We start from the raw sequence: 13,538 nt of genomic DNA on the forward strand, positions 1-13,538 counted from the left end.
TGCCCAGGCTCCTCCCCAGAGTCTCTGCTCTGTATGGCCAGGGTGGTGCCAGTTCCCTACATTTTGGAAAAGCACCACAGGTGCCCATATATGTTCTAGAGGCTGAGAATCTCTGTATCTGAAGAGGCTTCTAAGCTCTCTTTCTTTTCTATATGGCTACCAGAGGCGTCTCCATTTTGCCTGTTTCCTAGGGGATTTGTTTCCCTGCTCCCCGGGCCCCATCCTGCTCTTTCCAGCCTGGGTTTTCACCCTGTCCCTGGCAGGTCTGGACATGGCAGGCTGCTGGCAGGTGTAGAGAAGTGGTCAGGAGGGAGACCACTGCTGAAGGCTCCCGGGCTCCTCCAAGCAGGCCACCCTGGACTGGGCTCAGCTTTGTGGACACAACTCAGGACTCGGGACGTTGGAGACTGGTCGGCCATTGTCTTGGAGAAGTGGGCTTTGCTGTGGGTTCCTCTCATCTTCCACCTCATGGCCCAGCACCCCCTAGGATCTCTGCTGTTTGGTGTCATGTGGTGACATGCCGTAGCTCAGCGTGATTGGCAGCCTTTCTAGTGCCACTTAGGGAACTAACACAGGCATGGGGAAGTGGTGTCGCCCAGCCGGAGGTCTTTTTTACCCAGCGAGGACACAGGTAGAAACAGAGGACAATGACACCAAGTCAGGATCATCAGCCATGTTGCACGTGGTCTGTCTTGGCTTTTGGAAAACGCTCAGAAGCGAATGTTTCATAAGGGACTGGAGAATCAAGCATGTGCTCAGGGGCCCAAGAGGCGCTTTGAGGAGAGTCGTCCTGCTTTGTCTTCTGCAGTCACAGTGGCTCACTGACTGCTGCAGTTTGAATGATCCCCAACAGTGAATGGGTTGAGAACTTAGCTCCCAAAGTCAGGTCAAGGGTTTTTAAAGGTGAAGCCTCTGGGAGGTTAATAGAATTAGATGAGGTCATGGGGATGGGGCCCCTATGACGGTATTGGTAGCTTTATAAGAAGACCACACACACACACACACACACACACACACACCTACTCTGTCTTGTCAGTAATGCCCTTTGTCATGTTATGATGCAGCAAGAAGGCCCTAGACGCTGAGCAGATGCTGGCACCATGTTCTTGGACTTCTCAGCCTATAGAACCATGGGCCAAATAAACTTCTGTTCTTAATAAATTACCTGGTCTCAGATATTTTTGTTAGAATAACAGAAAATGGGCTAAGGTTGTGTCCTTGCCAAAGCAGTATGCCAGTAGTTACTAGAGAGTGTGAACTCAGTAGGAAAGCAGGCCTCTTCCTGCTTGTGCTGATTTGCATTCTTCTTTTGCATTCACTCTCTCTGAAGTGCTTTGCCTTTGCATGGGCCAGAAGAGAAGCCAAGGAAGCTCATTTCTGTAGAGTAGCCCAAGAACTGTGTGATCCAGTTTACCTGTACAATTGTCTCCTTTGTTCTCTTCAACAGTCCTGGTAAGTGTACGTCTCATTAATTCCTTAAATAAAGATGAGCGGTGGAGCCTTAGCGAGATAAGTGAAAAGTCCACCTGAATTCCCCACCTCCCTGTCCTGCTGTCTACAGTTGGTGTCATGTCAGTATCACTGTCAGTCTTGCTTCAGAAGATCTCCTTTATAGTTAATCTAGATAATAAACTCATAATCTGGTAGAAATTTTAAAAAATAAATAGATGCCTAAAACCAGTGTCTTAAGACTTATTATTTATTGCTGCTTTCTGTCAGCAGTCATTATGGGATACACTCTGAAAGCAAAAAGTCACAATGGTAAGTCAAAGTATCCATACATTTATTTCCAACAAGAATATTTCGGTTCTACTTCTTTTGATTGTTTTGAATTTTTGAATAGACAATGAATGGTGTTCACTAGCAATGTGTCTTATGTCTGGAATTTAGTGGTGTTAACTAGAATTTTTATAATGGCATAAACAGTTCTCTGGAGGAAATAGAATATCACTGTGTGATCTAGCTAACATTAGTCATTAGTAAAATAAATATTAATCCAAGGGTAATACTGGCCTAAGCTTTCTCTCTCTTTCTTTCTTTCTTTTTTTTTATTTTGAGAGAGAGAGAGAGAATTTTTTAATATTTATTTTATTTTATTTTTTTTAGTTTTTTTTTGGTGGACGCAACATCTTTTTTATTTTTATGTGGTGCTGAGCATAGAACCCAGCGCCCCGTGCATGCCAGGAGAGCGCGCTACCTCTTGAGCCACATCCCCAGCCCCTAAGCTTTCTCTTAATTCAGATTCCAAGCTAAGCCTTACCCTGTCAAAAGAAAATAAGAGGTACTGTAGTTTAGCTCAGTTTGACACTGGAATAGGAAAATCACCACAGACTTGCAAAAGTGCCCTATGAGTAATATTAACTGGCTTCATAACCTAATTGCAAAATACCAAATAACTTTGCTTGGGAGGCACATGACTCTAAGCGACCAGCTTTAGACATTACAAGACTTCTCAAATGTTAGCTCTGGAAGGCGATCATTTAATTTGATTCATGTTCTACAGATAAAAAAAAAAAAACTACACAGGCAAGTGATCTTTCACAATTCACAAGGCTAGTGGATGGCACACATGGCTTCTTCTCTTTGGTCACTGTAGATAGTGTTGCTTTTAGTTGGAGTCGTTTTAAGAAACACTTCAGCCAGGCCTATTAATGTAGCAGCCTATTAAGTTTGGCCCAGTTTGTGCTTCTGATGTGTCATTTAATCACAACTGAGCCACGTAAACACACCCCAGAAGCTGCAGGCTGCGTAGAGTGATAGTTGTCAGTGCTCAGCCTCGTTGGTCTGGGTCCTCTCAAAATTCACAGTCAGAGCAGGTGGCCCACAGATTTGGGAAGCTTTTGAAATATTATTCCAGTTGCTCAGTGACTACAGGCTAATGCTCAGTTCTTTGTTGGCAGTTTCAAACCAAACATGAAGGCTTTGTGGCTCATAGGTAGGAGGGAGGTGACCCAAGAACTTAAGTAAGCTGAAACTGAATGCTGCCAATGAACATAATCCCAGCAAGGGCTAAAATCAAAGCAATGAAATGTATAGCGGTTCGTAATTTTAATAAAAATTGAATGTAGTTTTCTGCTGCTATGTTGTTTGAATTATACCTGTTTATTATTATCAGAGTGGGCTAAGAAATTTGGTAGCCTGGTAAGTTTTGGGACAAAGTCCCCTAGAATGAAATCAAATAACCTTACTTTTGTTTTCCTATTGGAGGCTGGTCAGATACCATAAAAAGGTCATAGCTTTGTATTATATCCAGTGCAACTTAGAATTTTTTCCTTCTCCAGGGCTCGTGTGTCCTGGCCAGGGCTTGCCCTTCAGGTGTAATCTGGCTACTGGCCACCCACTCAGCAGGACTTTTAGCTGGGAAATCTTTTGAGGCACCTCAAAATGGTACCTGTTAAAATGACTTTTTTTCAGAGTGAGCATATGAGTTGGGACTCTTGTTAGCACAGCTCACAAAAAGCAGGGAATATAGTGGCTTATGAAAATACACAGGGGCATCTGACCCTGGGATGCCTTGATCCAGGAACTCAGATCTCTTGGCTTTGATTTTTACCTTGGCTTCATTTTCAGGTAGTGGGGAAAGGCAGAACACCTCTAAATTGAAATCTAAGTGAAGAGTGGGCATACCTCTCAGTCTTCCCAGTGGAGTCCAAGACTTGTCGTCCTGTGGCTGGGATTGGGTCATGGGTCCATCTCGAAGCCAGTTCCTGGTCAAGGGGTCTGAACTACTCAAATGACTGGGTTTGTTGGTAGTTTCAAACCAAATATGGAGGCTTTGTGACTTGTAGGTAGGAGGGAGGTGACTGAAGAATTTAAGTAAGCTTCCAAAATCTGTTGGCCACCTGCTCTGACTTTGAATTGGAGAGGACTCAGATCAACGAGGCTGAGCACTGATTATGTGTATCATTCCTAATGCCAGACAATTTCCTTCGCATCTAAGGCTATAGGAAATGCTGGCTTTAGGTAGATGCTTTCAGGCTCTTTCAGGCTCTTTTTTTGAGGGGAAATAAGTAACTAGTTCATTTTTTATGCTGCATCTTATAGCATAACTAATGCACCTTGTAGGTTTGAGTTAGTCTTTATGTGGAAATGTTGATTTTCCCCCCATAAAGTTCACCTGTTGCTTTCTCTAAATCATCTGAAAACTTTAATCATAGTCTTCTAACATGTTCTTTTTCACTAGGATAATATCTAAAAATCCCAGTTAAATGGGGACATACTGCCACTCACCATGTCTAGTGGCAGCCAAGGTCTTCTTGGAATAGTGACAAATTACAGAGCACTTCTATTTTCAAGTCTTATTTTTCTGTACCAGAACTTCCAGGACTCATTTGGGTTAGAGAAATTATTCAAATAGAGCTTGGACTGGTAGATAATTGCCATTAAAGAAATTTATCTTTAAGCTTCATTTTCTTGCTAAGATAAAGAAATTTCCAAGTTGGGAAAAATCAGTATAAATGTATGAATCCTTTGAAATTCTGATGAATTTCAAATATATATATTTATATGGTGTTGAGAATGGAACCCAAGGCCTCACCCATGCAGGGCAGGGGCTCTACCACTGAGCCACAGCTCCAGCCCCATGCTCATCATTCTTAACTATCTACAATAGCAACCTCTGTCTACATGATAAGAGGTCCATCTAACTACACCAAGATAATGACTCATTCTTATCCCCTACTTTAAGGGCCTGGGACCCTGAAAAGTGAAATAATGCATATGAATCAGTATGCAGTTGATATCACTAGAAAAAGTATATTTCATGTTCATTTTAGTAGTTGGAGAAGTATCAGACTTCAATAAAAAAAAACCTTTTCTTTTTACAGAGTAATTGACAGGTTTTTACAACACAATAGAACAATAACAGATTTTATATGGCAAAATTGATATTGGCAGAATTTTACCTTCAGTGAATGTAAGATTTTGATTTTATGATTTTAAGAGGAAATTACCTGAATTTTATCCTTAGTCCGACTCAATAGCAAAATGGGTGACAGAAGCTATCATAGTTCCATAATTGAGCACGGCATATGAGTGAGGCTAAATGTGCTATTTATTTCCTCTATTGCTGCCTCCTTCCTATTTCTCCCCATCTTGACTTATTTTAAGATTTTTCTTTCTATCTGATCTGCAATAGTTTTCCTGTGATGGGCTTTAGGTGTGTTTTCTCTTCTGTAATTGTAGTTCTTAGAGCTTCTTGGATCTGGGGCTTGATATCTTTATCAATTTTGGAAAACTAGGTGACTAGCTCTGATATTCTTGCTTCTTTGTCATTATCTTTGTCTTCTTCTTCTAGGATTCCAGTTACATGTGTATTAGTACTTTTATCCATGCCTCAAATATCACTTAAGCTCAATTCGTTTTTTTCTCTCTATACTTCTGGTTGGATATTTTCTATTACATTTATTTTACTTTAGCAAAACCCTCTTTTTCTATCTAACCTTCTATTGCATTCATATATTGAGTTTTCAACTTCAATTTATATTTCCCACTAATTTATTTACATACATTCCAGGTATCCCGTAAAATCATTCATCTTTAATCTGTCTTCTTAATATATTTATAGTAAAATTTCTTTTCATCATTGCAGTATCTAAAAGACCTCTTCATCTATGTATTATCAATTTCTTTCTCTTGGCCTTTGGTCATTTGTTCTTTCTTTCTGTGGTACTTTGTAATTTTACCACATTCCTGACATTATACATGAAAATATGTAGATTTGCTGCCTGCTATCAGTTGAGACCCCAGTATTTTAAGAGCCAGGGAAACAGAGATCAGACTGAAACTCCACTCCAGTCTACATAATGGTCAATTGGCTCTGTGTGAACAGCTATATTCTACCGTCTATTGGGGAAAAAAAAATAACCTAAATGTCCTTGGACATAGCCCATCCGTGCTTCAACTGAAAGCCTGAAGTATTCACCAGGGTTCTTTTCCTATGGTAGATTTTAAACTTCAAGTCCCCAGCACAGTGACACTGTCCAAAGCTCTGCTTGGCATTTTAGCCCCTTAGCAGAAGCTTTCTGCTTATTTCCCTCTCCTTTCACAACTCTCGGCTTTGGATTCAGCAAATGCCTTGGGCACAAGGGCTGAGAAGAAGGTTTGATTCATGTCTCGAAGGTTCTGTTTTCAGCAGGATATCAGTGCCTCAAGTTCTGACTACACAAGCAGTCCTGAATTCAATTTCTGTCTCCACAGCTCAGTGAGACTGCTCTAAGCTATGGGAAGACCAGGAATTGATGAATGTCTCGACAGGAACAATTGGTAGCAAAGGAAGCTCTCATAGCACTGTGTTTTCCTTGGCCCCTCAAGTCTGCCTGTGTTTCTTGAAGACCAGAGCTTCAAGCAGCAACCTTCCTCCTCTTCCTCCTCCTCCTTGACCATCTCCTTCTCCTTTCTCTTTTTTTTTCTTCTCAGTGTGATGTCCATTACACATTGGAATTCTTATGTCATCCAAAAATTTCCAGAATGCCGCATGTATTCTATTGTCTATTTGTAACAAAGTTTGACTTCAGGAAAAGAAGTTATGCAAAATATTATAACTGTTTTAGGTTAAATAGCCCATTGATATTTGTCCATTAACTTTTTTATTCATTATTGAACATGCTAGAGACTGGAGATATTACCGTGAACATTACATAGACATAATTGCTGCCCTTGGGAATCTTATAGTGCAGTAGCAGAGACAGATAACCTGTATGTCTATCTCTTTACCTCTATCTAAATCTATTATCCACATCTAGATATGATTATAAGTTGTTGTAACTGCTTCAGACGAGAGGTAAAGAGAATTTTGAAAGAGAGTAAAAGTGTAATTTGATTTAGCATAGGAGGAAGGATTTAGAGAATGTGCCCCTTTGGATGTGAGATGACAGACCCGAAGACTGAAAAGGAATTGATCAAGGAAAGAGAATATGCAGCACAAATGCAGACCCTGAGAACCAAGAACCCAGTTCATCTGAGGAACTGATGAATGCATGCCAGAGTGTCTTATCTGGCCTTTCAGGAGTGTGGAGAGGGTATGTGGGCAGTGGGCAGTAACATTATGTAATCTAAAAACTACCAGTGGAAAGTAACACGAGATGAATTTGGAGCTGGAACAAGATCCTGATGAATGTTTAAGGTCATGCTAAGGGTTTTGTAATTTCTCCTCAATACAGTTAAAGGCCATTACATGATCTGGGGTTAGGACAGTTTCATTGTATAAGACAATTGCTCTGGCTTCTGTGTGGATAATGCACTAGACATGTCAAGAGCCGGAGTGAGGACCAGTTAGGAAGCTATTGCAGTAGTTCAAACAAAGATGGTGGTGGATGAGACAGAGGTAATGACAGGAAGGAGCAAGTGAGCAGATTCTGGGATTGGAATAGATGGAAGAGAGTGAGAGAGCGGGTTTGAGGACAAGGCCTTGTTTCTGTATAAACAGCTGGGTGACAGCAGGTACCACTTACTGATCAGGAGAACACAGGGGAGGAGGGATTTGGCACTGGGGTCAGAAGTTCAGCTTTGGATTTGTTAAACCTGTTGAACCTCTGAGTCAAGTCGGAAGTTGGGTAAAAGTGCTTGAAAGCCAGAGAGAAGTCTAGGCAGGTTCAGGTCCAGGGAAAATATGAATGAACTAAAGAGAGTTGGTGGGCTTGCCCAGACAGAAGGAGGAGAACAGGGGGGAGTTTTGGGAACTTGCAACATGTAACCATCTGAAAGAAGCTAGTGGAGGAGAGTGAAGGATCGGCTGAGAATCCAAGGTCTTCAGGTGACAGCGGTGTTCCAGAAGCCAAGAGAAAGTGTTGTGTAACAGAGGAAGGAGTCTCAGGCAGTGCTGACCTTGGTTGGCTAGAGGTCAGGTAAGATGGATTGGCTTTGAGATTTGGAAATGTGGAAAACAGGGGTGACCTTAGCAGTGACAGTTTGAGTGGAGGGATGGAGGCGGAGATTGGGGGTCAGACTGAGGAATGCCTGGCGAGAAATGGAGACAGCTAGACCCCCCACTGTTTTGAGAAATGTGGCTAAACCAGAGAGGTGCGCAACACAGTCCTGAGTCAGTACCTCTATCTTCCTCCTCCTCTCTCTCCCACACACACATGCACAGACACATGCAAAGTCCATAGATAGATAAAACAGAGATATTAGGACCTGCATTTCTATACCACAGAATGTGTTCATGTTGCCTGTGTATTAGAATACAGGCCAAGCAACTCCCCATACAGTGAATTCAAAATTTTTTTTTTTGTTTTACGTAAAGACCTTAGATGTTGGTACACTCTAAATGTTAGAGAGGCTGGAAAAAAAAATGCCTTCCTCCTTGGGACAGGAAGCTGATTCCTCAACACAGGAAGGGTGCACACAAAGTCCCCGGGGCACAACACACCTCCACTGCGGTAGGTTATCCTTGTGGTCCTCTCTGTGGCTCGGTGCTGGCCCAGCTCTCATAAGAAGGCTGGGCTTTTGAGAAAGATAATGTAGAAATTATGGCAGATTCTTATCCTAAATTGCAAGTGGCACAGTGCCAGGTTAGGGGAATAGAATTCACGATGGCATCTGCAGCCCACGTGTTGCTTTGTGCCTCGGGGATGGCCAGTGCCCGCGGCCTGCACCTGGACCACGGAGGATGTAGCTGAGCTGGAACCTGCATCGCCCCATCTGTGGCGTGAAAGCCGGCCAGGGCACTGCCATCATTTTTTCCACCACTTTATTCAGTGCAGCCACACCTACCGCGTCCACTGATCTTGGTGCCAGCGAGCTCTTTATTTTACATTTGAAATAACTGTGGCAGGGGGCTGGACTCCTGTCTCCTGGGAGGTGATGCCAGTAGCTTCATTCAGTCATGGGCTGCAAGTGCTCCAGGGGATCTGGGAGTCATCTCAGTCACCTCTCTCATTTTATAGTTAAAGTTACAAAGTCTGAACTTCAAACACTGCTCCAGCCTTTTATTCACTCAAACAACTAGAAAGTGGTGGATAATGGATCGACACCCATTCCTATTATTTTGAGACTAGTGGGAGTGAGTCTTACTCATTTTCGTATTTTCTTGGCCTGTCATGGAAACGTGCCGCCTAGTAGATGCAGCACAGGGGTGGGAGATGCTCACTGCTATCTTTGTGTACCACACTCCCAATGCCAACAGCAGCGGTGGTATTTCTGTTGAGAACAAAGCTATTAAATCTCCAAAGCCAAATACAACTCCCAGTCCACTTCCAGGTCCAAGAAGGGACACTAATTAGCCCAGTTTTCACTAATGGCACGTAAGAGGAGGCCTGGGATAGAGAAGAAGCTGGACTTTCTCTTTGTGAGTATAATCTTTGTGGATAAAGTTGACCTTCTCTCTCTTTCCCCTAGAAGAGCAGAGGCTGAGGGATTTGGGACGTTTCCATGTGTTGTAGTCAGTTTTTGATGTTGTTGTTGTTGTTTTGCATTTTGGCTGCTGTGAGCAAAAGACCTGACAGGAATAACTAAAGGGGAAACGTTTTATTTTGAGCCTCATGATTTCAGAGGCCTCAGTCCACAGATGGCTGACTCCGTTGCTCAGGGCCCCAGGTGAGGCAGATCATCATGACAGAAGAGTGTAGAGGAGGAAAGCGGCTCAGGACATGGCACCAGGAAGCAGAGAGAGCTCCCCTCACCATGGACAAAATATACCCCAGAGGCACACCCCGAAAGACCTGCCTCCCCCAGCCATGCCCTACCTACCCACACTCACCACCCAGTTAATCCCTATAAGGGGATGAATGCACTGATTGGGTTAAGGCTCTGATAACCCAATCATCTCACCTTAAACCTTCTTGCGTTGTCTCACACACGAGCTTTTAGAGAAAACCTCATATCTAAACCATAACACCATGCTTCTGAGCTGAGGTAGGAATGGAGGGCAAAAGCACGATCTTATAATTCTTGGGTGCTCTAAGAAGGGAACACAGCTCGTTTGCTCTTATTGAACATCTACTAAGCCATCTTGCTTACTCATCCACCCCAGCACTCATGGAGCACAGTTAGGGAGAGATATCATGATGGTATAACCAGTTGCAGAAGCAAGGCAGCCCCCTCCAATGCATGGCCTCTGAGAGAAATGCAGGTAGGATCACACTTGTCTCATGGGCAGGCCCGAGTATTGGCCTTGTCCCTAGATATGAGACTAGGTTGGGCTATCACCAGGAAGGGGATAGGGAGGTGGAAGGTCTCTCACATCAAAGCATTATGGCTTGGTGCTGCCAGCTGAGGGTCAACTGGAAGATGCAACCAGATCTGTCAAGAGACTCTCAGTGCCCAGGGGAGCTACTCAGGATGAGATCCTGCCCAGGAGACTTGTTGGACCACCATCTGTATCAGTTGTCATGACCAACAGAAAGACAACAGCAATCTTACCACCTGTGCGGTGGTGATCAATCACGTAGGAGAAATGATCACTAACTACTCAGGAGAAACCACCCAGCTTATTCTCTGTTCTGTATCCAGAGGAGAAAGCACAGAAAAGAAGGAGGAAATGTGGGGGACAGACCATAACCTCTTCCTCTCCCTCTGCCCACCCACCTCTTCCCATCTGAGCCATTGGACCACCACGTAGAAGGGAGGAGAATTAGAGATGGGCATGAGCTTTAGATATGTTTCTTTTATAAAACCTTTTATTGTTAAATCTTTAACTATACACAAAATTAGAATATAATGAACACTCATGACCTCACACCCAGCTTCAGCGATTATTAACATTTTGCAATCTTACTTCATCTGTCCCTCCCAAACTTTTATTTTATTTATTTAAAAAATTATTTAAAAAAATTTAGTAAGGATAATTTAACAACAGATCCCAGGCATTATGCCATCTTATGGCATAATCTTATCATTTGTATACATTTGTATACATCTTATCATTTGTATACATTTCTAATACATAGAAGAGACCTTATTAAAAAACTATTATTGTTCCTAACAAAATTAATGTTGATTCCTTAATATAAATAATATAATCCATATTCAGTTCTCCCCAGTGATTTCAAAGGTAACTTTTAAATTGTTTCTTGGATTTTTATGAGAAAGGTCCACATTTTTCATTTGATCACTATGTTTTGTAAGTTTATTATGTAGTTCGTCCCCTCTTTCTTTCTTTCTTTTTTGTGACCCTGATTTGACGGAGTAGCAGGTCATCTGTCCTATAGACTAATATTGCTTCCCAATGGTGTCATTTAACTTGTTTCCCTATCCCTGGTAGTCCCTGTAAGCTGATGGGTAGATTCAGGAGCTTGATTAGACTCAGGTACATTTTTTTTTTTTTTTTTTGGCAAGAATACTTCCTAAGTGGTGCTGTGTATTCTGGATTGTTTTAACAATCAAAAAAACGGAAATGTTTTTAGTCTTTGGCCTGAAAATTAAGATTGTCCAGCCCCCATCCAACGCGGGCTACTGAACCAAAGTCACTCGAGGGAATTTGGCGTGACACTAAAAGGCCACACAGACACGGATGATCTTTTTCTGAGCTTCAGGATGGCTTCCCCAGCTTCCCGCCTCAGTCTCCTACAGAAGGGGGCAAGAGGAGAGAGGCTGACGAGAGAAGGGACACGTCCTGAGGCTCGCCTTTTATTGAGGCTCTATTCCATGGAACATTCTACCCCCAAAAGGGCAAGGGGTAGGATTACAAAGGAATAGGTGGGTGTTCACCGCTGGGTGACGCTCACTCCTGGAGCCACACCTCCTTATCCTGGCGGAGGTAAAGTCTATTGTATTGCAGGGTGCAGTCACTGTTCGGTACCCCTTTACTCAGGACTTAAAGGTGCGCACACAGCTCCCATCCAGAGCGGCTCCCGACAAGGTTGCTCACTTCCCACGGGGAAGAGGTAACATCCAGAGTGCAGCGAGTAGAAGAAGTTACTGGAAAAAGATGAAACCACTGTGTTGAACCATCTGGGCCTCTTCAGCGATTCTGGTCATAGGCGAGAGAGGTGTAATGGAATTTTTAAATTGCTTTTTCCACCAGGGATCCAAATTAAATAGATGTGTGAGTTGGCAGATGAGACAGTTTTGAAAACCAGCCCCACAGCTCCGAAATGGTCAGACTGTAGAGAAGAGACGGGACTATGAAGAGGAGATGGTGGACGCAGGCTGCCCTCTTATCTGGAACCTTTTGGGGTGGGGCGGGGTTCCACAGAGTGCGATTCCATGACTCTCTGAGCTGCAGAGCAGCACCACAAGAGTGGCTGGGCTCCTGAGCTGGCTGCCATGTTGATACTGGTACCATAGGGTGGCTGTCCTGTTAGGGGTCAGAGAACTGTAAGAGGTATAATGAAACGACCACACAGGAGCGGGAGGGAGAAATAACGGATAGCCTTGTCTATTACAGAGATAATAGGATGATTTTTTGACCTGACTGGTGGAAGGTAAGGGAGGTTAAAGCTGCTCTCGAGCAGCCCAGCCAGGACAAAATGAGCTTCAGACATCTGCCAGGCCCAGAGCACTGGCAGCCAGTTAATGACAGAACCAGCCCTGGTAAGAGCTGTCTGCTCCCCTTTCTTCAACCTCCCTGGAATCCCAGCGCCTGAGGGGACCAGCAGCTGGAAAGAGGGAGACCTGACGCGCCCACTCCCTTCCCCAGGACTTGGCCTAACACCAACGTGGCCCTGGAAGGAGAGATGGAACTCTGAATACGGAGTTTTAAGAGGGACTGGAATATTTTACGACTGTAAGTGACTTGGTGACCTCAGAGTGAAGAGAAAGGTCCTGGCACCTGCTACGTTTTCATCCAGAGCAAGGGAAGGCCACCCTGAACCCTCGGATGGAGTTTTATGGTGCAAAGAGGGAAAATAAGGTGTTTTCCTCGCGGTCCAGTAGGAGTGCTTGCTGGGCTTTCTGGTCACCCAGACGGTGGGCTAAGATTGGGCTAAAGAGCTGGTGAGGGCCAGCTTGCTGGGAATGGCAGGTGAGGGCAGGATGCATCCAGCTGACTGCACCTCTGTCATGTCTTGAACTCAAAGGAAGCGTCAGAATGCTGCATCCAGAGAGAGTGTCCTTTAGATGACCTGTGGTGGCAGGTGTGAACTCGCCTTCAGGCCACTGCATCCTTTGTCCTGGTGTCTTTATCATTTAGTGTCGTCCCCAACCCATGTAACAAGTACGGTTTTGATTCAGAATTCCTCATCCTCTCTTCTCACTTTTTAAATATGATGTTTTAGGAGCATGTCAGTTTTCTAGAGAAAGTACTTCTCTCTCGCTACAGTTTATTTATCTTCACTGGGAAAGGCTTAAAAATAGTGTCTTTCCTGTTTTATGAAAGATTTTGATGTGAATTATCATAAATGACTCCGAATAATCTAACTGTATGTCTTTGAACACATGAGAGTCTTTATGAAATGCCATTTTTTTTTAGCATCTGCTACACAGTTTTCCTCCTTTTGTATGAGAAGAAACATATAGACCTTGCAACATGATCCACTCAAAGGTGACATAGTAAATTTATCTGTAGTTCAGTAAATAGAGTTAGTTTGAACTACTGGAATAATTTAGCATACGTGCTGAATTAAAACTTGACCTTTGGGACTAGTGTAGACACATGAAGT

General features: G+C 43.4%; 1 protein-coding gene across 6 annotated transcripts in view; it reads left to right on the forward strand.

Moving 5' to 3' along the window:
- Csgalnact1 (chondroitin sulfate N-acetylgalactosaminyltransferase 1) overlaps nt 1-13,538 on the forward strand; it is a 305,396-nt gene that overhangs the window by 152,485 nt on the left and 139,373 nt on the right. The window contains exon 4 of one of the 6 annotated variants that reach the window (XM_078030934.1): nt 1,331-1,452. The exons of the other annotated variants lie outside the window; for them this stretch is intronic. The gene's annotated coding sequence lies outside the window, so the exon portion shown is untranslated. The remainder of the gene's footprint in view (nt 1-1,330; nt 1,453-13,538) is intronic. 6 annotated transcript variants of the gene reach the window in all.

Source organism: Ictidomys tridecemlineatus, chromosome 14 (genome assembly GCF_052094955.1).
Source record: "Ictidomys tridecemlineatus isolate mIctTri1 chromosome 14, mIctTri1.hap1, whole genome shotgun sequence".
Taxonomy (NCBI): domain Eukaryota; kingdom Metazoa; phylum Chordata; class Mammalia; order Rodentia; family Sciuridae; genus Ictidomys; species Ictidomys tridecemlineatus.